We start from the raw sequence: 23,265 nt of genomic DNA, 5'->3' as shown, positions 1-23,265 counted from the left end.
TCAATTCCAGGAAAAACAAGAAACAAACAAACAAAGACTGGGGAACTGCTCTAAATCAAGGAATCTAAAGAGATTTGACAACTAAATGTAATCTGTGTCTCAGTTTACTTAATTCCAGGCTTCTCTTTTACCAACCATAAACAAAGACATTTTGGAGACAACTGAGGAAGTTAAAATATACGAACTCTATCCTGATTACAGTGATGTAGCAATGTCACATTTCCTAATGATGATCCTTGTACGTGAATCCGATGTCATATGGCTTATGTCGATATTGGCGATTTTGCTCCCCTCGCCACCACCACACAGGTACGTGGCAATGTGTGGGGACGTTTTGGATTGTCAGAGTTGGGGAAGGAGGGGATGCTGGTGGCATTTAGTAGGTACAGCCCAAGGATGCCGCTAGACATTGCTTATTTACTACACGACATGACCCCTCCGCACGCTCTAAAAACCTTCTTGCCCCAGACGCCAACAGCCCGGTGGTTGAGAAACCCTGTCTCAGGGTATACACCCTGAACTATTAGGCTGAATCACACGTAACTGTCTTTCGTATAGCTCAAACATGGGCAGGATTTAAGGGTGAAAGGTTACAATGCTCACAACTCTCCAAATCCTGCAAATAGCCTTCCGCCCTCTAGCGCCCAGGGAGCGGCGCGCTCTTCCCACTCGCGCGAAGGACAACCATCAGGCCTGCGCGTGGGCGGAGCCTGCGCGGGGAGCTGGGGGGGCGCGTTGCAACACTGCGCATGCGCAAGGAGTCCCGCCCCACCCACGAAGCGTTTCACCCAAAGTTATCTATTGCCCCGCACACCACTCGGAACCTGCCAGTGACCACGACCCACCAAGAGCGGGAAAGAAATCCCGGTGGAGGCTCCGCTGGCTTCTCCAGGAATGACAAGGATGCCTTCCTGGTGGGAGGCTCGGAACCCTCCGTTGCAGTCCTTTGAGAGCCGCGGTGAGCATCCTTATCCTTTTGGACAGACCAGGAAGGGCCCGGCCATCCCCACTTCCAGGCTGGACTCCTCAGAGGTGCAGGTTGACACTCTCTGAAGTGGATTCTAAGTTCCCAGTCTGCCGAGCCTGAGCAGTACTACACTGCGCGGTACAAGTGCAGCCTGGCACACTCGTTCCACACGCGGCTCCTCGCCAGCAAGCCCATTCCCAGGTAAGAATTTTAAGTACTTTAAGAAGTTTTTCTGCATAGCCTCTTCAATTCTAGTTAAGGAGTTGGCAAACTTCTGTTCCGAGCCAAATATCAAATATTTTAGGATTTGCAGATCAGGAACTGCCTCTGTCACATATTCGTCTTCGTTAGTTTTCACAAGCTTGTAAAAATGAGAAAAAAACACTCTTAGCATCTGGCCTTAAAAACCATGAAGATGACAGTGATCAGAAGCTAGTCATGCATTGCCTGGCTCAGAGGCTGAGAACTCAGTGAGGTCCCCCACCACTGCCCACGTCTGACCTGCTCACCTTAAGGACCCAGGTTCTGTGAGGAATGTGACCCCCCCACACACACCCGTTAGTTGTGCTTGGGTATCACCCCTAGGCTTAGTTCACCATCTCTTGAATACTACACTTGCACTCTGCCTTTTCTCCTGGAGGCAGATGATGAGTTCCTGGTATTCATCAAGGCCACCAGGAACCCCCAGGCAAACACACACACACACACACACACACACACGCACCAGTGACAGTTACTTCTCATCTGGGAGCAAAAGCCAAAGTTCCTACATTTTGAATAAATTTGTTTAGTGGAAAACTAATTCAAGAACTCTCAGACTATGTATTTTGATAGCTTTTTTCCCCTGTGAGAAATGGGATGTGTGTCCACTGTGGTACTTTTTGGAAAATAATGAAAAGAATATAAATAAAATAAAAATTCTTTACAATCCCAATTCATATAAAATAACTTGAAACATTTATGCATTCTTTTAGTCCTTTTTTAATGCATACTTATAAAGTTATAGAACAGCTAGATTTTTAAAAAATTTTAAATGAACTTTTAAGTGCAGCATAGAAAAAAGTACACAAATTGTAAATATATTTCAGTAAGCTTTCAAATTAAAACAAACATACCCTGACAATCAGAATCCAGATCAAGATATAAACGGTTAAAAGCCCCTGCCCAGTCACAAAGTTCTCCCCAAATATAGCCATTACCTTAGATACACAAGTGAGTTTTGTTATGTTCCTGAGTTTTACACGAAATTATTGATTCAATAAGTACTCTATAGTATTTGGTTTCTTTCACTACATGCTATATTTGAGTTTGTACATATTTCATGTAACAAATCTTTTAAAATTTTTTTGATTGTTTTTATGCTACACAGTATTCAGTTGTTTGAATATGCAGAGTTTAACCTTTATATGGCTGTTTTTTTCTTAATGGCTTTATTGTGATAAAATTCACATGCCATACATTAATCCATTTGAAGTATACAATTCAGAATGGGTTTTTTAGTATATTCCCAGATGAGTGTAACCATTACCCATAGTCAAATTTTGGAAAATGTTCATCATCTGAAATGAGCAGTAGGGCATAAAGTCACATGGAATGTGGGAAAATATCTCATTAGATAGAACTATCCTGAGGATGACTGTAAATTTACTTAAGACCAGTAGTACCACCCCAATCTAATGTCAAAATGTCCTCACAATTTTTCAGAACATCCCCACAGGGCACAATATGGCCCTGCCTGCTTTGAGAATCTTTTGACACAGGCTCTACCACTATTTCCTTATTCTACACCTTTTCAAACTCATCTTCTAATAATTATGTCTTAAACCATACAGACCTCTCTCCAACTCAGGAATCTGAGGATTACTTTTCCTCCTTTCAGAATGCTCCTCCCCTAAATATTCTATGCTCTTTTCTCTTCCTCAGGTCTTCATGCAAATGTCATTATCTCTGTGAGACCTATTTATGAAAACAAGCAAGCAAAAAAGCTTCCACATTCTCTCCCATATATATTAGCTCGCTTGCACTGCCAGAGCTAATGGACTGAATGACTTAAACAACAGAATTGTACTTTCTCAGTTGTGGAGACTGAAGTCCATGATCAAGGTGTTGGTTGGTTTGGTTTTTCCTGGGGCTTCTCGCCTTGGCTTGCAGTTGGCCACAGGTAGCTGTATCCTCCTGTGTTTTTTTTTTTTTTTTTTTTTTTTTTCTGTGTTTACAACTCCCTTGTTTTCTCTGACTATGTCCAAATTTCCTTTTGTATTAGATTTGGTTAGAGCCCCACCCTAAGGCCTCAATAACTTAATTACCACCTTCAAAGCCTGATGTCCAAATATACTTTATTATGAGATACTGAGGGCTCAATATGTGAATTTTGTGGAAAGGATATGATTCAGTCGGAATATCATCCTTAGTTTATTTTTATCTATACCTGTTATTTTAATTACAATGTGTTTTAATTATTTAATTTGTTTATTATCTCACCTTCTGTTCTACTAAAATATAGGTTCTATAAGGGAGGAATTTTAATCAATTTTGATCTCTGTAGTGTCTCAAATGAGTAAGAAATTGTAATTATTAACGTTTTTACTCAAGGCTAACATGGAAAACTTTAAATTTATTCCCAATAATGCTATATCTTTCAGAGCATTTCTTCTAAGTTCTTCATGAATAAAGAAAGACCTATTAGTAGTCCAATAAGGCATGTATTTTTAAGTTATGTTTGAGTTTCTTAGCAAAAAATGATTTATAATAGTAAAAGATTCAGCTTTCTACCAAGGAGTATAAGAAATGTGATATGCTTGTTTCCAAAGCAACAAAAAGCTTTACCTGATTAAGTTGACTGAGTGCTCTTCCATAATACATATGAGTATTCAAGTTGCTGAGGACCCTCTCACACAGAAAAATGCTCAGAGACATCATCAAAGAAATTTGCCTATTATAAGCTAATTTTTACCACCTTTTTTTTTTCTTTAGGTGGTCAGGCTCATTATAGATGATGAGCTTTCAAAAAAGAAAAAAGATGGAAATCACCAACTATGCTGCCTACTGAATGAGTATTTCCTCGTAGCATGTGCAGAATCAAGGAAAATTAGATTTGTGCACTGTATAATCTACCAACAGCCTACTTTCCTACTGTTTTAGTCTAGGTTATTCTTTAAAAAGCAGAGCCTGAAACAAAGGTAATGACATTCTGTTTGGGAATTTAATCCCAGGGAGGAGGAGTGAAAGAGAAACCAAGAGGGGAAAAAGGAAAAGATCGAAGCAAAACAAGGTAATGCTTTCAAGTGGTACACTGCTGTAATGCTTATATAATGCAGAACCTTCTCAAGAATCTGTCTCAAAACTGTCTTTCTGAGAGATGAAAGGGATAAGTATTTTTATGTCAGTAGCCACCTCCTTGGTGTTGACAGCTGCATTAACTCCCCCATTGGTCTGGATTGGTACAGGACATCACACCTTGCTGCAACAGAGAAACTTTGGGACAGGAGGCTTGATTCTTGGTGCATGCTTGACATGTGGCACTGTCAGCATGAAGCAGAATAAAACCTTACAGACTGTTCATCAGAACTTCAGCTAGAATCAGGTTGAAAAAAATTTGAGAGTATACAAAAGGTATTTTTAAGCCTGAATAATACACAGTTAGACTGTCTAAACTGGTTTCCTCTCTTCTTTCTATAACCATTATATGTTATCCAGAACAAATTTGAAAGAAGGGTTAAATAGGAAGATTAAACATACTGGGGGTTGTATGTTTATACCAGTTTTAACCTCAGGTTTATAAAAAAGAGAAAGTGACAGTGGAACTTGGAAAACTGAAAATGATTGTACTTTAAAAATTTGACCATTGAGATATTAGATACTGTCTAAACTTCTGTCATATCAGAAATAGTCATGAATTGTTTAGAGAAAAAATGAAGAATAAAACTAACCATTTCTTGTATCACCATGAACTTTATAAATCAATGTTATTAACTTTTCACAGGATACTATTTTCTACAGTCATACAACACTAACGATACAAAGCTTACAACTAATGAAGAGAAACAGGCAGAAACATAAGAAGAAAAATAATTGGGATCACATATAGGGTTGGCATTAATGTTGGTTGGATTCTGGGGAAATGGCATGATTTCAGTTGGCTTTCTTCTGTGAGGATCATCTTATCTACTTTTATTGGTCTGGAATTTCCATTAATATTTTTTTTAGTTATTCAACGCAGTATATATTGAGCTCCTATTTATTAGCACTTTGAACATATGAATAAGACATACAACATTACATCCAAAAACATTAAATTTCTGTTTTTTAAAGTATACTCCAAATATTTATTTAAAAACACTGACCATAAGCTGAATCACAAATCTCAACAAATTTCAAAAGATTGGATCATATTTAGTATGAATTAAACTAGAAGTTAATTACATAAAGATAACAAAAGAATTTCAAAATGCTTATAAACTAAGGAGCATATGCCTGATGACCAATGGATCAAACAATAAATCAGACCAAAATTTAGAAAATATTTCAAAATGAATTCTAATGAAAAAACAGTATCAAAACCAAATGCCATGAAAGCAAATGCTTACAGGAAATTATAGCCCTAAATGCACACATTAGAAATCGTACAAATCTTAGCTGTTGCTGTTTAAAGAAGCCAGAGAGGAAAATAAATGGAGCAACTTTTCAAACATTGGACACCTGGCAGCAAAGGATTGATAACTGAGAGAAGTACACAAGGAGAAACCTACCGTGGTCTTCAGTTTCTGCAGGTGAACACTCTGGATCAATGCAAGAGAAGGAACATAAGCAGAGCAATTTTGCCGAGTTAAGGAGAAAAAGACGAGTTGAGACTGGCATGGCTTGAATTTTCAGTGTCAGTGAAGTGGATGGTATGCAGAGAAAAAACTGCAAAAAATGAACATAGAGATCCCATTATGCCCATTGCTGAGTGTTAAGCCTATCAATACTCAAAAGTTAACATGAGATTAGGAAATATTTAATTTCCATCTAGCTATCTTGGAGAGTCCTCTCTGAGAGCTCCAGGGATTCACCCAAGATCCCTGAAAGGTTACATATAATGTTGGTAGGGCTAACTTTCCTATCTAAAACTGCACTGCCCCCCTACACACACACACACACACACACACACACACACACACACAAGCAAGCTGAATGGTATAAAACCAATCCTCAAGTAACTACCTGCCAGAACAAAATCCAAATTCATTAGTTCTAGTTCTCCAAGAAGCACATATAGATAGGATTTGATTTCTAAGAGATTCTTTGGAGAAATGCCTCTGGGAGTTGAAATGGAGAAGAAGTACCTGTGAAGGTACAAGGTTTAACTTTATGTGTGTCAACTTCACTGGGCCACAGAAGACCCAGATATCTGCTTAAACATTTCTGGGGTGTCCATGAGGGCATTTCTGGCAGAGCATGGTATTTGAACACACTGAGTAAACAGACCAATTCCCCAGTGTGGGTGGGTATCATCCCATCTGCTGAGGGCCTGAATAAAACAAAAAGATAGAGGAAACATTTTTTTCTTTGCCTGACTATTGAGGCGGGACTCCATCTTCTGCTCTTGGACTGGACTAACAGCCTCAGTGCTCTTGGCTCTCAGGTCTTCAGAGGGCAGATTATGGGACTTAGTCTCAATAATTGCAAGAGCTAGTTCTTTACGGTAAATATCTAGATGGGTGGGTGAATGGATGGATAGATAGGGACAGACAGATCCTATTGTTTGTTTCTCTGGAGAACCCTAATATAGAAGGAAAGCGGAGAAAGGACCATTGAATAGTGGGACATTATGCTGCCACACAATTACAGTCAAGTTTCAGGTCAGCTGATGAAGAACACTGAAGCCAAAGTTTCTTATTGGAGGAATTATAGTAGGGATAAGCTTGCATTAGTATACCTGCTCTCTCGATGATTGTTCTAATATAGCCTTGGCAAGAAAATATCAGTGGGTTCAGAGAGCAGTAGCTGGGACACTTAGTCATATAATCTCCCCTTAGCAAGAGATCTGAGTGGTAAATTTTCATGACTCAGTTCATCCCTTGTTCTGTACATCTTCATTTGAGCCTGGCTGCCAGGAAGATGAATAGACACCAGTGTCAACTTGAACCCTAGGCCAAATAATCCTAGAAATGTTTGGATATTCTCTTTTGCCAGTGTTTTATTTAGTCACTCTAATAATGACCATGAGTCTATTTGGGGAAGAACTTGAGGATTCATCACTACACACACACACACACACACACATACACACACACACACACACACACACCATTTGTAACAAGGTCTTTTCCTTTTTCTTCTAGGAACATAGCACCTCTTCCATCTGTGTATTCTTTATCTGAAAATTCTCTCGAGTTTTGGAATTGTGCAAGAAATCATGATATTTCATTGGTGTGGTATCTTCAAACTCTTTTCCATTTTTACCTTATTTGGCTATAGTTATTTGGTTACAGGTATTAAGTAACATCCTTGTTATTTGCTCGTGTGTTCTGCCTATAGGGGTGATGCCTTCAATTAATCATCTCACAAACATGCTGGGAGTCAAGCCCACTTAACTACCCCTCCAATTTCACCAGTTGTTAGACTAATTACGGCCTCTTGGCTTGTGGTATTAAGTTCCAGTCTTCAGGGCCCTCTATTACTTCAGGGTCCATTACCCCTGAATGATATTAACAAGCCCAGCTCTGTGACTGCCTCATCATCAGACCTGTCTAAAAAGAAGAGCCATCCACTTATCCTAGTGATACTGGGACCCTCACATAGGCACATTGTTGGTGGTCCCAGTTAATTGTGTGTCTTCTGGGACCTCCCCTTGGAACAAAATCTTGTAGGTTTTCTAGCCTCATGTTATCCATTCCAGGATGACCATTTCACTCAGCCTCTTTATTCCTTCTCCTGCCCTTTACCAGATCAGTGTGGGCATTTCAGTGTTGACCATCTCTGTTTTTAGGCTTCCAAGACCTGCTGTAGCATTGGATTTGCTCTATCCCCTGGGGTTCTTGCTAGGAACAACAAGTGTCTGAGACTAGATAATTGATAAAGAACAGAAATTGATTTCTCCCAATTCAGGAGGATAGAAATCCAAGGTCAAAGAACCAGTATTCAGAGGGGACAAACATTGTGTTCTCTCATGACTGAAGAGTTAGAAGGGCAAAGGGGGCTTTGCCCTTTGAATGGTCATGGTCCCATTCATGAGGGTTCCAGCCTCATGGCTTAATCAACTCCTAAACACACCACTTCTCAATGCTATTACATTGGCAATTGGGTTTTGACAGTGAATTCGCGGGGGGGGGGGCATTCAAGTCTACCACAGATTTGATAAATACTGTGCCATGTCAAAGTTCCTGTAAAATAAATAAATTCTGATTTTCTAACTTAATGTTCTGGCTCCTTAAATAAAGGAATGTTAAAAGTCACTTCTCTACCAACTTCATGCTGAATTTAACTGTAGTCATCTTCCTAGCAACTAGGAAAGAAGATAGAGGCATCTCAGGAGCACACACCCACCTATTGCCTTGTGAATAAGGGGCCTTTCTGGCATCATCCATGAGAGGGGGAGCATATAGCCTTCCAAAAAGTGCTATCTAGACATATGACTTTATTGGTAAGTTGTTCTAACATTTAAGAAGGAAAAATAACAAGTTTACTGATTTTCCAACCTAATAGGAAAATACAAACACTTCTCAGCTTGTTTTGGAAGACAGGCATAACTTTGATACCCAATTCTGACAGACACATTGCAAAAAAGAAAATTGATGGAGCCAACGTATAAGGACTGGCAAATCAGACTCAAAAACACACAAGAATAGGAATTTTATTCATTATAAGGTTACACTCATCTTAAGATATAAGTCGTAGAGCACAGGCAAAGCAGACAGAGGTCTTGAACAGTGTTATGGACTCCAAGGTCCTTCTTTCTTGCAATGGATGAACATTTTGTCCAAGATGTAATGATATGAGCCTCTTCACCTTCCGTAACATATAGCATCTTCGGATGTTAGGATGTTTCTTTTCCTCATATTGCGGTATTAAAATAACTTATACAATATTTTGAGAACCATGCTCTATAAGTTCATTCTTATAGAAAACATTCTGGTTTTATTTTCATAATAAGTCCTATAATAGGGTTATCCTGTGAAAACACTTTATAGATAAAATTTTACCTCCTAGAATTAATGTTACCTTATTTGCATGAAGTCTGTTATCAATACATGCAGAAGATTCACCTAGGTTGCACGACTTTTTTCTTGCCTGAAACATCACCCAAGGTGTCTCAGAAAGAAATTAATCAGAGGCTAGCTGCTTAACTCTTTCCTACTTAGAAGACTGTAAAGATCACAAATATAGATGCTCAGATACTAAATAAAATATTATCAAATGAAATCTATAATAGAGACTAATACATCATAAAGTTGATTTAACATTTGAAAATTAATTCATATATAGCAGAAAAAATAAGAAAAAACATATGATAATATCAGTAGATGCAGAGAAAGCCAATGAGTCAACAGTCTGACAATATAAATTATCAGCAAACTAGAAACAGAAGGGAACCTTTCTAACCTGGTAAGGTTAATAACCTGTTAAAAACCTACAGGTAGCCAGGCACAGGGGCATATGCCTGTAATCCTAGCAACATAGAAGGCTAATAAGGCAGGAGATTCAAGTTTAAAGCTGGCCTGGACAATGGAGCAAGACTGTGTATCAAAATAAAAGTGCCTGGGGGTATGGCTCAGTGGTAAAGCACCCCTGGGTGCACTCCTAATATCACAAGAAAAAATAAAAAGTAAAATAAGGAATCTTCATACCAACCCCATACTGAGATTAAGACAAGTATGTTCACTCTTATCACCTACCTTCAGCATTTCATTTGATGTCCTAGCCAGGGCAATGAAGAAGTAGGATAAATGAAAAAGCAGGATTAAATATTGGGAAAGAAATAATGAAATGTGTCACTGACCACATGATTACGAATGTAAAAACTCAAAATATTCTGCAAACCTAAGAATGACTCTATAACTTTAACAAGGTCAAAATATCAAATTATTGCACATCCTTACATTGGATCAGTTAAACAAATTCAATTATTTAATATTTGCAATAGTATCAAAAGCAACAAATACCTAAGAGTAAACCTATTGTAAGATTTACATTTTTTTCTACACTGGAAACCAGAAAATATTACTGAGACATTAAAGAAGATTTAAATGAATAGAGTACAAACAATGTTAATGGATGGAAGACTCAATAGTTCAAGATCAATGTCTCGAATTTACTTCTTAATTTATAGACAAGAGTCAATGTAATCCAAATCAAAATCCCAGGAGACTTTTTTAAAGGAAATCTATAAGCTCAATATAAAATGTGTATGGAAATAGAACCTACAATGGCCAAGCCAGTCTTGGATAAGAACAATAGGGCTTACTAACACCAGATATCCCGACCTATCACAAAGCTACAGAAATTAAGAACATGTAGTCTTGGTACAATGATATAATAACAGACTGATGGAATAAAATAGAGGCATAAAACTGGGTATTTTTCTCTAGAGGCAAATACTTTGTTCCTTACTTCAGTATGTATCCCCTGCCCAAGCTCACTCTCCCATTCAAACTAAACTGTAAGCAGAATGTCTTGGGAAAGAGAAACCACAGAAGAGCCACCAAATTAAGCCCCTATCTTTCACCATGCACAAAACTCAACTCAAAGTGGAAGAAGGACCTAGGAATTAAACCAGAGACCCTGTGCTCTCAGCAGTGACTCATGCTGAGGAGATGAACTGAATTCAAAAGGGCCAGCTGCAACATTAAGCTAAGAAAATGGCAAAAAAGCACAGCGCACATAAGTAATTTTCATATTGAAGGTGGGACTGTTCTGCTATCACAAGTGTCCTCTTCCACACTGGAAGGCAAGAGAGCGAGTGTACCTGGAATCCCTTCATTTATAGGGGAAAGAAGACAAAGGATTTTCAATAGTATATTCTTCATCAAATAACACAGGGGATAAGCTTTCAAGGGTGGAGTCTTACTTCATGATGTCTGTGGTCAGTACATTGATTGACATCTTGGCAAGTCATACCCATCTCAGGTGCTGTGTGGGATTACAGGCAGTGAAAGGAGAGGCGCACTTGTATCACACAGCCCATTCAGCATGCAATGCCAGATCTGTCCCCTCATATGGCTACAATATGTATAGCTCACACACACACAGCCCATGGATGGCTTGCAATATTTCACCTAATAGATGAAAAAGTAGGCCCAAATTTTTATAATAAGACTTGTATAGCACAAGAAATAAAATCAAGAATCAATAAATGGGATGGATTCACACTGAAAAGCTTCTTCTCAGCAAAAGAAACAATCAATGAGGTGACAAGAGAGCCTACAGAATGGCAACGAATTTTTAACCACATGCACATCATATAGAGCACTAATCTCTAGGATACATAAAGAACTCAAAAAACTTAACACCAAAAAAAAAAAAAAACCAAACAACCCAATCAGTAAATGGGCAAAGAAACTGAACAGATACTTCTCAGAAGAAGATATATAATCAACCGACAAATATATGATAAAATGTTCAACATCTCTAGTAATTAGAGAAATGGAAATCAAAACTAAGATTTTATCTCACTCTAGTCAGAATGGCAGCTATTATGAAGACAACAATAAGTGTTGGCGAGGATGTGGGGAAAAGGCACACTCATAAATTGCTGGTGGGACTGCAAATTGGTGCAACCAATCTGAAAAGCAGTATAGAGATTCCTTGGAAAACTTCGAATAGAACCACCATTTGACCCAGCTATCCCACTCCTCAGTTTATACCCAAAGGACTTAAAAACAGCAAACTATAATGATGCAGCCACATCAGTGTTATAGCAGCACAATTCACAATTGCTAACCTGTGGAACCAACCTATATTCCCTTCAGCAGATGAATGAATAAAGAAAATGTGGTATGTATACACAGTAGAATATTACTCAGCATTACAAGAGAATAAAATCATGGCATTTTCAGGTAAATGGATGGAGAACATTAGGTTAAGTAAAGTAAGCCAATCCCATAAAACCAAAGGCTGAATGTTTTCTCTCATATGTGGATGCTAATCCATATGAGGGTGGGGGAGGGAGCATGGGAGAAATGGAAGAACTTTAGATAGGGCAAAGGGAAGGGAGAGGAAGGGAGGGGGTATGGGGTAGGAAAGATGATGGAATGAGATGGACATCATTTCCTTAAGTACATGTATGTAGACACAAATTGGTGTGGATATATTTTGTATACCACCAGAGATATGAAAAATTATGCTCTATATGTGTAGCATGAATAGTACACATGAATTATTCTATGAATTCTGCTGTCATGTATACCAACTTAGAGTAAATAAATTTTTAAAAAATTAATTTTTCACTTCAAACATAAAAAATAAAGAAAAGTTAGTTATTGACTTTTTAGTTTCAAGGACCAAAATCATGGCATTCAAATTCAGGGTTGGAAGAATATTTGGCTAGATGATTTTCTCCAGGCCCTACTCCTCCAAACTCACTCAGGAGGAAAAAAAGGGGAAAAAAAAGTCTCAGCACTAAAGTGGGTAGAATACAAATCACAGTTGGAAAGAAAACAGGAGAGTTGATTACTGGTGAAAGTTCCTGAAGAGGAGTTCAATATTCAAAAGTAGAACTTAAAAGAAACCTAGAGAAAATGTGCATTATTTAACAATGGAGAGACTTGTGGCCTAGCTCCTGTCTGATTAGAGATAGTTGTCCTCGACACGGTGGCAGTGGATACTGAGGTAGAAACACCTGCACTGAGTGCCCAGGGACATAGATCCTATACTGCCTCTTAATCACCGTGGAGTAGAGGGAGGGAGGTCAAGAAAATGATTTTCTTGGTATAGTTAAGAACATAAGAATTATCCTAACAGCTGACAGACCCAAGAGACTCTTGGCAGAGATGCAGTGTGAACCCTTTGTAGGGGTCCTGGAATGCATTGGATGCCGGCAGGGAGGGAGATATGAGTGAATTCCAGAAAGGACCCTGTTCATCTCAGTTGATGCCAAACATGGATAGATGCCAATCAAGAATCAGATGCCATGACATCATCTTGTTCCCTGGAGCTTAGGTGCAACTCTGGGTAGAAGAAGAGAACTACGGTCTGAATGTCTATATGAACACCCCCACTCAATTCTGCCCCCTAAGGTGACAGTTGTAGAAGTTGAGCCCTTTGGGAGGTGAATTAGATTTGTGTAGTTATAAAAGAAACCTAAGGTGGTATGTTCACCCCTTCTACCATGGGAGAACACAGTGAAAAATGTTCATGAACAATTAGGTGAGCTCGCAGACATAAAATCTGCAAGCATTTTGATCTAGATTTCCCAGGCTCCAGAAGTATGAGAAATAAATTTCATTATTTATATTCTATCCAGTGTACAGATTTTGATATAATATTCCCAACAAACTAAGACAAAGAGAAAATATTGTATTAACTTATTTTAAAATGTAATGACTACATTTATCTGGAAAATATCTGAGGTTAAGGATTTGGGAGTATGTATGTGTGTTTGCCAATAGACAGAATAAGAACTTAAAAAATAAACTCAGTTATTGAAAAATAAAGTCAGTTTTCTTACACCTGAGCATTTGACTTATAAGTCCATTACTAATATGGCAACACCAAAGTTTCAGGCAGGAATGATAGATGGCTGTGAAGGGCAAGTGAGCCAGGAGAAAACCATCTGTATGAAGTTCTTTTTACACAGCCTTTGAGGTATTGTACAGTTACAGATATTTATCAAATTATGTTGTATGGAACGTTAGTTTACAGGATAAGAGTCAATGTTAAAAGAGAAACAAAATTGGAAAGTTTCTTCGATGCCAGATTCTCAGTTATTCACATGTGAATGTTTCATGCACCTCTCCCAAAAAGATGTTGCAATCTGTCCCATGTGGTAGCATTAAGAGTGTCCCAGATCCCCCTTCAAAGAGGAACTTGTTCTCTGTTTGCTAGGTGAACTGTTAGCAAGCAAGGTGCAGCTGTCAAGCCTTTTCCAGAATTGCCTCAGCTGCAGAGAATCACTTTATCTAAGGTCACACTCCTTGGAGAGGTGGTCCATATCCAGTGATTGATCCCTGCAGGAATACAAAGTTGTTTTCTTGCTCAGTGTTTTCCTCTGAAGGCCATTCCAAGCCCAGAGCTTCCCGTGGTGTGCTCCATGTTTGTTGGACCTGCATTAAGACCTAGCTTCTCACTCCACCAAATCCTGTCTCTTCTCTTGTCGACAAGCGTTTACCCAAAGGGCACTTTTTTTTTCTCTTTCATTACTCAGGATTGAACCCAGGACCTTGTGCCTGTTAGACAAGCACTCTACCACTGAACTCTACCCCCCAGCCCTAAAAGATACTTTGAAATAGACATCCAGCAGGTTACACTAAATCTCAGAGTCTCAGTCTGAGAGCCCCCATTTCTTGATGCTGTTTGCCCACAAAAGCCTTTTCTCATTGAGTACTAAAAGCATAGCATTTAAGAAACACATTCTGGCTGCCAGAAAGTGCAGATATGAGAACTGGGCTAAGTCTCTATGTGGGGAATGGGGTCTGGGGTGGGGGTGTCTGGGCCTTGAATCTTTGCCCATGAATTCCTTTGAAATTTGAAACCAGCCCAATTTTGAGAAATGACTCTCCAGTACTCATAGTACCCTTACCTATTGAGGTAAATTGAGAGGAACTAAATATAATATAATCTGTGCAAATTCTCTTTTCTCTGAAAAAAAAAATTAAACCTCTAAGGTGATCAGTGTTTGCTGGATGAAATGCTTTCTTTTCTGTCTAACAAATAAAAATATTTTGCATTTCACTGCTGCCTTTGGAAATGTAGTAGAAAAAAAAAAGTATGACAAAAGCCTTTGAAAATCTGTTTCCAAGAAATAAAAACTGTGCAGTAGGAATCCCACAAAACTAAAAAAAAAAAAAAAAAAAATTCTCTATCCAAAAAAGTCCAGTGGATTATGATACACTTAACTTACAAAAATATTTGTACTTGGCAAGCCAATAGCAACTAATCATTTCAAGATGTGACTCTATTACCAAAAAAAAAAAAAAACTGGATTGAATATTTTTACAAGTCTTTGAAATAATCATATTTGTATTTTGATGTTGAATTGAAACAAGGAGTTGGCCCGAAAGACTAACACCTAAATGATCAGAGACAATGAGCTATCAGACTGCCTGATCAGCACAGAGCAATTTCCAAATAAGATGAGATGCATGCAGCCTCTACAAATTTGGCTTGGGGAGGAGTTGGCTTCAGCTTACTTGAATAAGCTACTGTCTATGGCTCACAAGGGTCCCGTTCTTAATGAGGTGGTGCATAGCAGCAACACACTGTGAATCCAAATAGCAGATGGCAATGCTGTGGAGTAGGCTGGCAGTCTGATGTCTAGCCACCAACTGGCAGCAATCATTATTAAACTGATTCATGTGCCCAGGGAAAATCTTCATAAGAGTCTTAGCAAATGTGAGCAGCAAGAAGCAAATGATCTGTTATTCCTATCTACTCCGGATTCGACATATATTTTTAAAAATATGATTCCCCAAGGTCATCTACATGAAGAAATGGCATGATATGTGAACTAGAAGTCCCACTCCTTTACAATATACTCATGTACCTTGAAACACAAGAGCTGTGACTTCTCTATCTAGTGAATAGCTTTTACTTGAAGGAAATAGCCTCACAGCATTTACCCTATAGACTTGTGGCAAATATTCAATGGATTCTTTAAATAAAGGTTCTGTGTAAATGTTCTCATGGTTCTAATAACTGAACATATTCTGCCTGAGTATTATGAAGCAGTGACCTAAATTGTTCATGGTCCATCCACCTGAGGCAGGTAACTGGTCCCTGGATGAAAAGCTTGTTATAAACACACTTGGTTAGAAAAGCAGATTAACAGAACCACTAGCTTTAGAAAACTGTTCTCATGTAGGAACCTTTCCACGAGAAAAGAAATCTTGAAGGTATTCATTTTAAAATTTCCATCTTTACAAATCAAAATTTCTGTGTAAATAGGATTTTTCTTTTCAAATGTTGAAAATTTTGTTATTTGTAACCAATAAATTCAATTTCTATGTCTCTATATTAACTAAGAAGCTTCACAGTAAAACTTATTCATTCACTTACAAATTATTTGCACTTAAAATTTTAAAAATCCTAGCTGTTCTCTAAGTAAGCATTAAATTTTCTTTCTAAATAAATATACTAGGCTTCCTTGATGTGCTTAACAAGGAGAAAACACCATACACAAATATCAAGTGTTCCACATGTTTAAATCACAGATATTATTATATATTCTTTAAAAGGTCACTTTTATTTTTTTTTAATTATTTTTTATTGGTTGTTCAAAACATTACAAAGCTCTTGACATATCATATTTCATACATTAGATTCAACTGGGTTATGAACTCCCATTTTTACCCCAAATACAGATTGCAGAATCACATCGGTTACACATCCACTGTTTTACATACTGCCATATTAGTGACTGTTGTATTCTGCTACCTTTCTTATCCTCTACTATCCCCCCTCCCCTCCCCTCCCATCTTTTCTCTCTACTCCATCTACTGTAATTCATTTCTCTCCTTGTTTTTTTTCCCATTCCCCTCATAACCTCTTATATGTAATTTTGTATAACAATGAGGGTCTCCTTCCATTTCCATGCAATTTCCCTTTTCTCTCCCTTTCCCTTCCAACTCATGTCTCTGTTTAATATTAATCTTTTCCTCCTGCTCTGTTCTTAGTTGCTCTCATTATATCAAAGAAGCCATTTGGCATTTGTTTTTTAGGGATTGGCTAGCTTCACTTAGCTTAATATGCTCTTGTGCCATCCATTTCCCTGCAAATTCCATGATTTTGTCATTTTTTAGTGCTACGTAATACTCCATTGTGTATAAATGCCACTTTTTTTTATCAATTCATCTATTGAAGAGCAGCTGGGTTGGTTCCACAGTCTAGCTATTGTGAATTGTGCTGCTATGAACATCAATGTGGCAGTATCCCTGTAGTACGCTCTTTTAAGGTCTTCAGGGAATAGTCTGAGAAGGGCAATAGCTGGGTCAAATGGTGGTTCCATTCCCAGCTTTCCCAGGAATCTCCATACTGCTTTCCATATTGGCCGCACCAATTTGCAGTCCCACCAGCAATGTAAAAGAGTACCCTTTTCCCCACATCCTCTCCAGCACTTGTTGTTGTTTGACTTCATAATGGCTGCCAATCTTACTGGAGTGAGATGGTATCTTAGGATGGTTTTGATTTGCATTTCTCTGACTGCTAGAGATGGTGAGCATTTTTTCATGTACTTGTTGATTGATTGTATGTCCTCCTCTGAGAAGTATCTGTTCAGATCCTTGGCCCATTTGTTGATAGGGTTATTTGTTATCTTATTGTTTAATTTTTTGAGTTCTTTGTATACTCTGGATATTAGGGCTTTATCTGAAGTGTGAGGAGTAAAAATTTGTTCCCATGATGTAGACTCCCTATTTACCTCTCTTATTGTTTCTCTTGCTGAGAAAAAACTTTTTAGTTTAAGTAAGTCCCATTTGTTGATTCTTATTATTAACTCTTGTGCTATGGGTGTCCTATTAAGGAATTTGGATCCCAACCCCACAATATGTAGATCGGAGCCAACTTTTTCTTCTATCAGATGCAGAGTCTCTGATTTGATATCAAGCTCCTTGATCCATTTTGAGTTAACTTTTGTGCATGGCGAGAGGAGGGGATTCAGTTTCATTTTGTTGCATATGGATTTCCAGTTTTCCCAGCACCATTTGTTGAAGATGCTATCCTTCCTCCATTGCATACTTTTAGCCCCTTTATCAAATATAAGATAGTTGTAACTTTGTGTATTAGTCTCTGTGTCCTCTATTCTGTGCCATTGGTCCACTCGCCTGTTTTGGTACCAGTACCATGCTGTTTTTGTTACTATTGCTCTGTAATATAGTTTGAAATCTGGTATCGCTATACCGCCTGAGTCACACTTCCTGCTTAGAGTTGCTTTTGCTATTCTGGGTCTTTTATTTTTCCATATGTAAAAGGTCATTTTTAAATGGAAGCATAATTTAAACGCTTTTTTCAAAGAAGCCTTAAAATCACTATGAATAGATTTTCTTTGACTTTAGCAATTTGACACACCCAATCCAGGCTGAAGTATCATTTAGAATGTCTAGAGAGAGTGCTTGTGTCCTTGCTTCAAATATGAGGGTGATTTCCTTCCATAGTTAGCCACCCTATCCCTGACAGTAAAGCTCAAAAGCAAGCTCAAACATCACCACTCAAATCTCTCAGTAGTCTCCCCAAACAAGAAATTGGATGCCAGAACCCATCATATACTTTAACATTTGAGACCAAGAAAACAAATCAACAAGAGATCTACTTGTTGCTTGTCTCCTAGTTATTTTACAAGAAATAAATTAAACCAGTGTCAGAAGATAAGATATCCACATCTTGTTTTGCTTGGGAAATTAAGTGTCATGTGCTAAAAGGAAGTCTAAAAATTATGGCATATGAATGCTTTAAAAGGGTGAAAGCTCTTAAAATATTGAACAATCTATGAGACACCAATATCTCTGTTTTATGAAATGCTAGATATTAGGAAAATAGGATGATAAACAATTGTCCTGCACATTGGGCTGTACTCAGTGGTGAGTATAAAAGAAAACCAGCCATGGGAAGGCCAGTTTAAAGGACATGCTTCCAGGTATTCTGTTGTGATGAAAAAGACTTGAAGGTAAGTAGGTGCAGTGATAGCAGTACTACAGATGCTCAGCTTGAGTCAGTCAGCCACACACCTGGGAGGTGAGTATTATATTTGACAACAGATTTCTAGTGACCATGAGCTAGGGATGCAGCTATAATCAGGTAGCACAGTTAGGAATACCCTCAAAATTCACTTTCACCATTGAATTCCAGGTTTTAATATTTAATTCTTATAGAAAATGGTGATCAAGATGAACTTTAATTCTCAGATTTCACCCAAAAGTTTTACCAAAGGCACCTTCTTCCACCTATAGCAAAAAAAGCCATCACATCTCTATTAGGGAGAAATAATGCTTGCCACTGCAGGTACCCAGGTTTCTGAGTCACGTTTATGTCCACATCAGTTTCACACAAGACATTTAACTTAGCTAATCAAAAATATTTCCTAGTCAAAAAGAGTGCAGAGAGCTGGCCTAGTGGCTAGAGCTTTGGAATCACATCAATATTTATACTCTCAGTTCAGTTTCTTGGCAAATAAAAGACTCAGCCTCAGTCTCAATATGCTCATTATCTAAATGGAGATAGTCCTTGCAAGGTAGTTTTGAAGATACTGTAACAATTGACTTAAAATGATTAGATTGTCTGGCACTAAGTCAGTTTTCAACAAAGCATGACTGTTATTATTGTCAAAGTTGTTAGTCACTGAGGTGTTTATAACAAAATTGCCTGTAATTTTGTTTTCATTGGTTTCCCTTTACAAAAAAAAAGAGATCCATATATGTACAAACGGAACCTATTCTTGAGATTTAGGAATTCATCCACAATCACCTTGTCTTAGTCTATTTTTGTGCTGCTACAACAAAATAACTGAGACTGGGTAATTAATTTGTTATGAACACAAATTTATTTCTCACAGTTCTAGAGGTCAGAATGTCCAAGATCAAGGTGCCAGCATCTCTCAAGGGACTTTTTGCTGCATCATCACATGGTAGAAGATGAAAGAGAGAGCAGGAGGAGGCCAAATTTGCCTTTTTATAGCAACACTAATCCCACCCATAAGGGTGAGGCCCTCATGTCCTAATCGCTTTTGAAAGTCCCACCTCTTAACAGTGTGAAAGTGACAATTAAATTTCAACCTAAGCTTTGGAGGGGACAGACATTCAAACCATAGCACACCTCTAAGTTCTTGTTCAACTTTATTAATCAATAGACCCAAGGAACATTTACTAAGCACCTTTTATGTTCTAAATCTCATGAGTCTAGCATCTAGGGAAGGTTCAAAGATAAATATTACAGATTGTATTATAGATTATAGAGATGTAAAAATAAGTTCAAGAATAAGGTAAGCATAACAAAAGAGACATAAATAAGATATTATAGGAATTTAGTGAAGATGATTCTTCTGTGTGAAAGAACCTGGGAAAGTATCATAGAGGAGGTGGCATTTGAACCCAACCTTAAATTAGCACAGAATTTAGACATGCAGAGAGACTGAGGAGGAAATAGTCAAATAGATGGATGATGCATAAGTGATTCCTTCATTTGTTCATTTCAAAACTTTCTCATTGCTTTAATCCTTGCAGATCAGCCTTCCTGGTAATGTAAACAATAAACATGACAACTGAAGGGAAAGGTGGGTGGATCAGATCATAGAAGGCTTTAAATGTTGAGGTTAAATATTTACACTTCATTCAAGCCTTTTGAAGAGGAATTTCAAAAACACTATCCCATACTGAAGTTAAAAATAAAACCTAGAGGTATGGCTGTAAATACAAACGCAGAGAGCATGCATGTTGTTAAAGACTTAGATGAATGCCTACAGTTCTTCCTAGCAGTGTTTGAAATGATCAGAAAGAAGAAAGTCTGGAACCCCGGACATGGTTGGAGGTTATTTCATTGGGTCTGAAGTAGGGTAATGAAAGCCTGCCCCGAGGCAGAAAGAGACAAGTGAGGCTCCACGGTGATGCCCCAGGACCCTCCATGAGGTTTTTCTACCTCCCACAAAAACAGGTTAAAAAAAATAAAAAGAATTATATCCATATCCCTATCCATATTTGTACTTCCAGAGGGGTAAACATTTCAGTCTTGAAAATATACCTGATAGAAATGGCAAAGTGACTGAAAACACAGTTAATCTGGCAGATTCTCATGCAAGCAAAAAATGGATGTGCACAGTCTCCTAAACTGTGTATTCTTTTCCATTTCAATATACTGCTGGTCTGCCTCCAGATGGCCTGGGTCTTCCCCCACCCCCCACCCCAGGGTTCTTAGTTAACTCTCTCCCCTAAACTTGAAATCTGCTGACAAGTACTGAATTCCTTTCATAGCTGCCACTATCAAGGCATATCCTTCTAACTGGGAATCTGTCCTATTTTGGGGGTGAAGACACTTTCCTAAAGAAAGTAATATCAGCTCTATGAGAAATAGCCCTATGTGTGTCTTTTCACTACAGAGACATCCACTGACTGCATAACAATATCCAAGGAACACATGAAAGCTTGCAGAATAAGTAAACAGCCTAAAGGGCAGCAAGACAAGACAAATGTTTCCTAATAAAAACATGCAATACACTTCATTACCTGTGAGATACTGAGGTTTTTCTTACAAGATCTCTAAGGTTCAAAAAAAATACCATGAGAGATACACTCACACAAGACTATATAGATAATATAGAGAGATATAAACACCAGATTCATCATAGTTACATTCCCCCACAGCCTGATCATCTCCACCCCACCCTGACTAGACTCTATTATTCATTCAGTTAATAAAATCAGGAACCTGGAAAGCACACTTAATTCATCCATTCCCTTAATCTCTCATACCTAATTAGTAAAACATTTCTGGGTAGATTCTACTAGCTAAATTTCCCTTCCACTTTCCTAATATCACCCACTGCTTTTGGTTTTTGTGTTTTATCCCCTCCCCTCTGGTAGGGGATACATGCAAACTCCACCTCATGGCACAAAGGCCCATTAGTCACAGGCACAGGACAGCCTTCTCTCCTATTCCTCTGACCCCACGCTTCCCCACGTTTGCTGTTCCCTCTGCTCGGAATGCTTCCACTGTGGATGAATGCCAACAAGAAGACTCAGAGGTCATATCCTCTAGGAAGCCTGCAGTACTCCTGCTGCTACATACTTTTTTTTTTCTTTTTCTTATACTGGGGATTGAACCCAGGGGCACTTAACCACTGAGTCACATCCCCAGCCTTTTTTATATTTTATTTTGAGACAAGGTCTCGATAATTTGCTCAGGGCCTCACCAAATTGCTGAGGCTGGCTTTTAACTCCTGCCTTAGCTTCCCGAGTTGCTGGAATTACAGGTATGCAGTAAGTGCTGGGATTACAGGTATGAAGTAAGTGCTGGGATTACAGGTATGAAGTTAAGTGCTTTAAGAAAGTACATGTAGCTGAGCAGCTGCATGTACTTTCTTAAAGCACTTACTTCATATCCTAAATAGTTTCTCTGAACTTACTGGTCTCTACCACTAGGCTTAATAAAGTTCTTGGATTCAGAGACATTGCCTCATCTATCACAGAGTGAGATGAGCTGACAAGTACTGAATTCCTTTCTTAGCTGCAACTATTAAGGCATATCCCTCTAACTGGGAATCTGTCCTATTTTGGAGTGAAGACACTTTCCTAAAGAAAGTAATCAAAACCATCTACAACACACACAATTTATTGTCAATATTAACATAATTTTACTATTTAACTTAACTGTCTCATTAGCTAATCAGAATTGTCATGACTTTATCATTCAGATAGCTCCTGCCCAGGAAAATGACATTGCAAGTGATAATATTGTCTATCCCAGGAACTTCAGTGGAAACTATTACCCAAGAGTTCATATCCTAAGACTGTAAACAGTAAATGTTCATTAAATAAATGTTTAAATATATTACACTGATAATAATAATAGTGTGATCACAGATGAAAGAGATTTATCACTAATAAATATACAAGTTAATTAGAGTACATTGTACTCATTCTTTCTTTACAGTGTCTGACAATTCTTTCCACTAGTAAAGGGAATATTTTACTTAGATAACAAGTTGAAGTAAATCATCACATTTTCTGAGCTCTCTAAAGAAATATTTTCCAAGTAATCTTTGATCAAAATAAAGGCCTCAAACATTCAATTCCTTTGCTCGAGTTTATGTAGCTACTAATGACATAAGAATTAATGATGAATTTTGGTATACTGAAATGTTTTAGAACAAGAAATAATAACATATGTACTAATTTGTTTACAATGTTAATCTTGTTAAAAGACAAGTCACAACAAATTTAGTTCAAATGTAATAATTGGCTTTATTTGCAACTCTAAAATCAAGCAGCACTTCATTCCTTAAATTGGAATCAGAGTTCAACAGGGCTGAGCAGAAAGAGGTTGATTTTATAGACAGAAGGGCTACAGAAAGCAGAAACAAGGAACAAAAAGTGGATTGATTATTTCACAGTCATTATCCTCATAAGGTGTGGGCGAGGAGACACAGCATTAGAAAAATAACTGATTTGTTCACTTTGGAT

The 23,265-nt window shown here is 38.0% G+C and overlaps 1 protein-coding gene and 1 long non-coding RNA gene across 3 annotated transcripts in view; one reads left to right on the top strand and one right to left on the bottom strand.

The window, feature by feature from the left end:
* The window catches only part of LOC144376422 (uncharacterized), a 151,609-nt gene extending 150,833 nt beyond the window's left edge, over positions 1 to 776 (bottom strand). For both annotated transcript variants that reach the window (XR_013436904.1, XM_078044300.1), the window contains exon 1: positions 604 to 776. The gene's annotated coding sequence lies outside the window, so the exon portion shown is untranslated. The remainder of the gene's footprint in view (positions 1 to 603) is intronic.
* On the top strand, positions 712 to 8,366 carry LOC110599156 (uncharacterized). The gene is made up of 3 exons (XR_002485104.3): positions 712 to 1,168; positions 2,891 to 3,128; positions 3,941 to 8,366. It is a non-coding gene; the product is annotated as an uncharacterized LOC110599156 (long non-coding RNA).
* Positions 8,367 to 23,265: the final 14,899 nt, after the last annotated feature.

The sequence above is a fragment of the Ictidomys tridecemlineatus genome, chromosome 3, assembly GCF_052094955.1.
Source record: "Ictidomys tridecemlineatus isolate mIctTri1 chromosome 3, mIctTri1.hap1, whole genome shotgun sequence".
NCBI lineage: Eukaryota > Metazoa > Chordata > Mammalia > Rodentia > Sciuridae > Ictidomys > Ictidomys tridecemlineatus.
The sequence above is the reverse complement of the archived record's forward strand: the minus strand, read 5'-3'. Positions and strand labels throughout refer to the sequence as shown.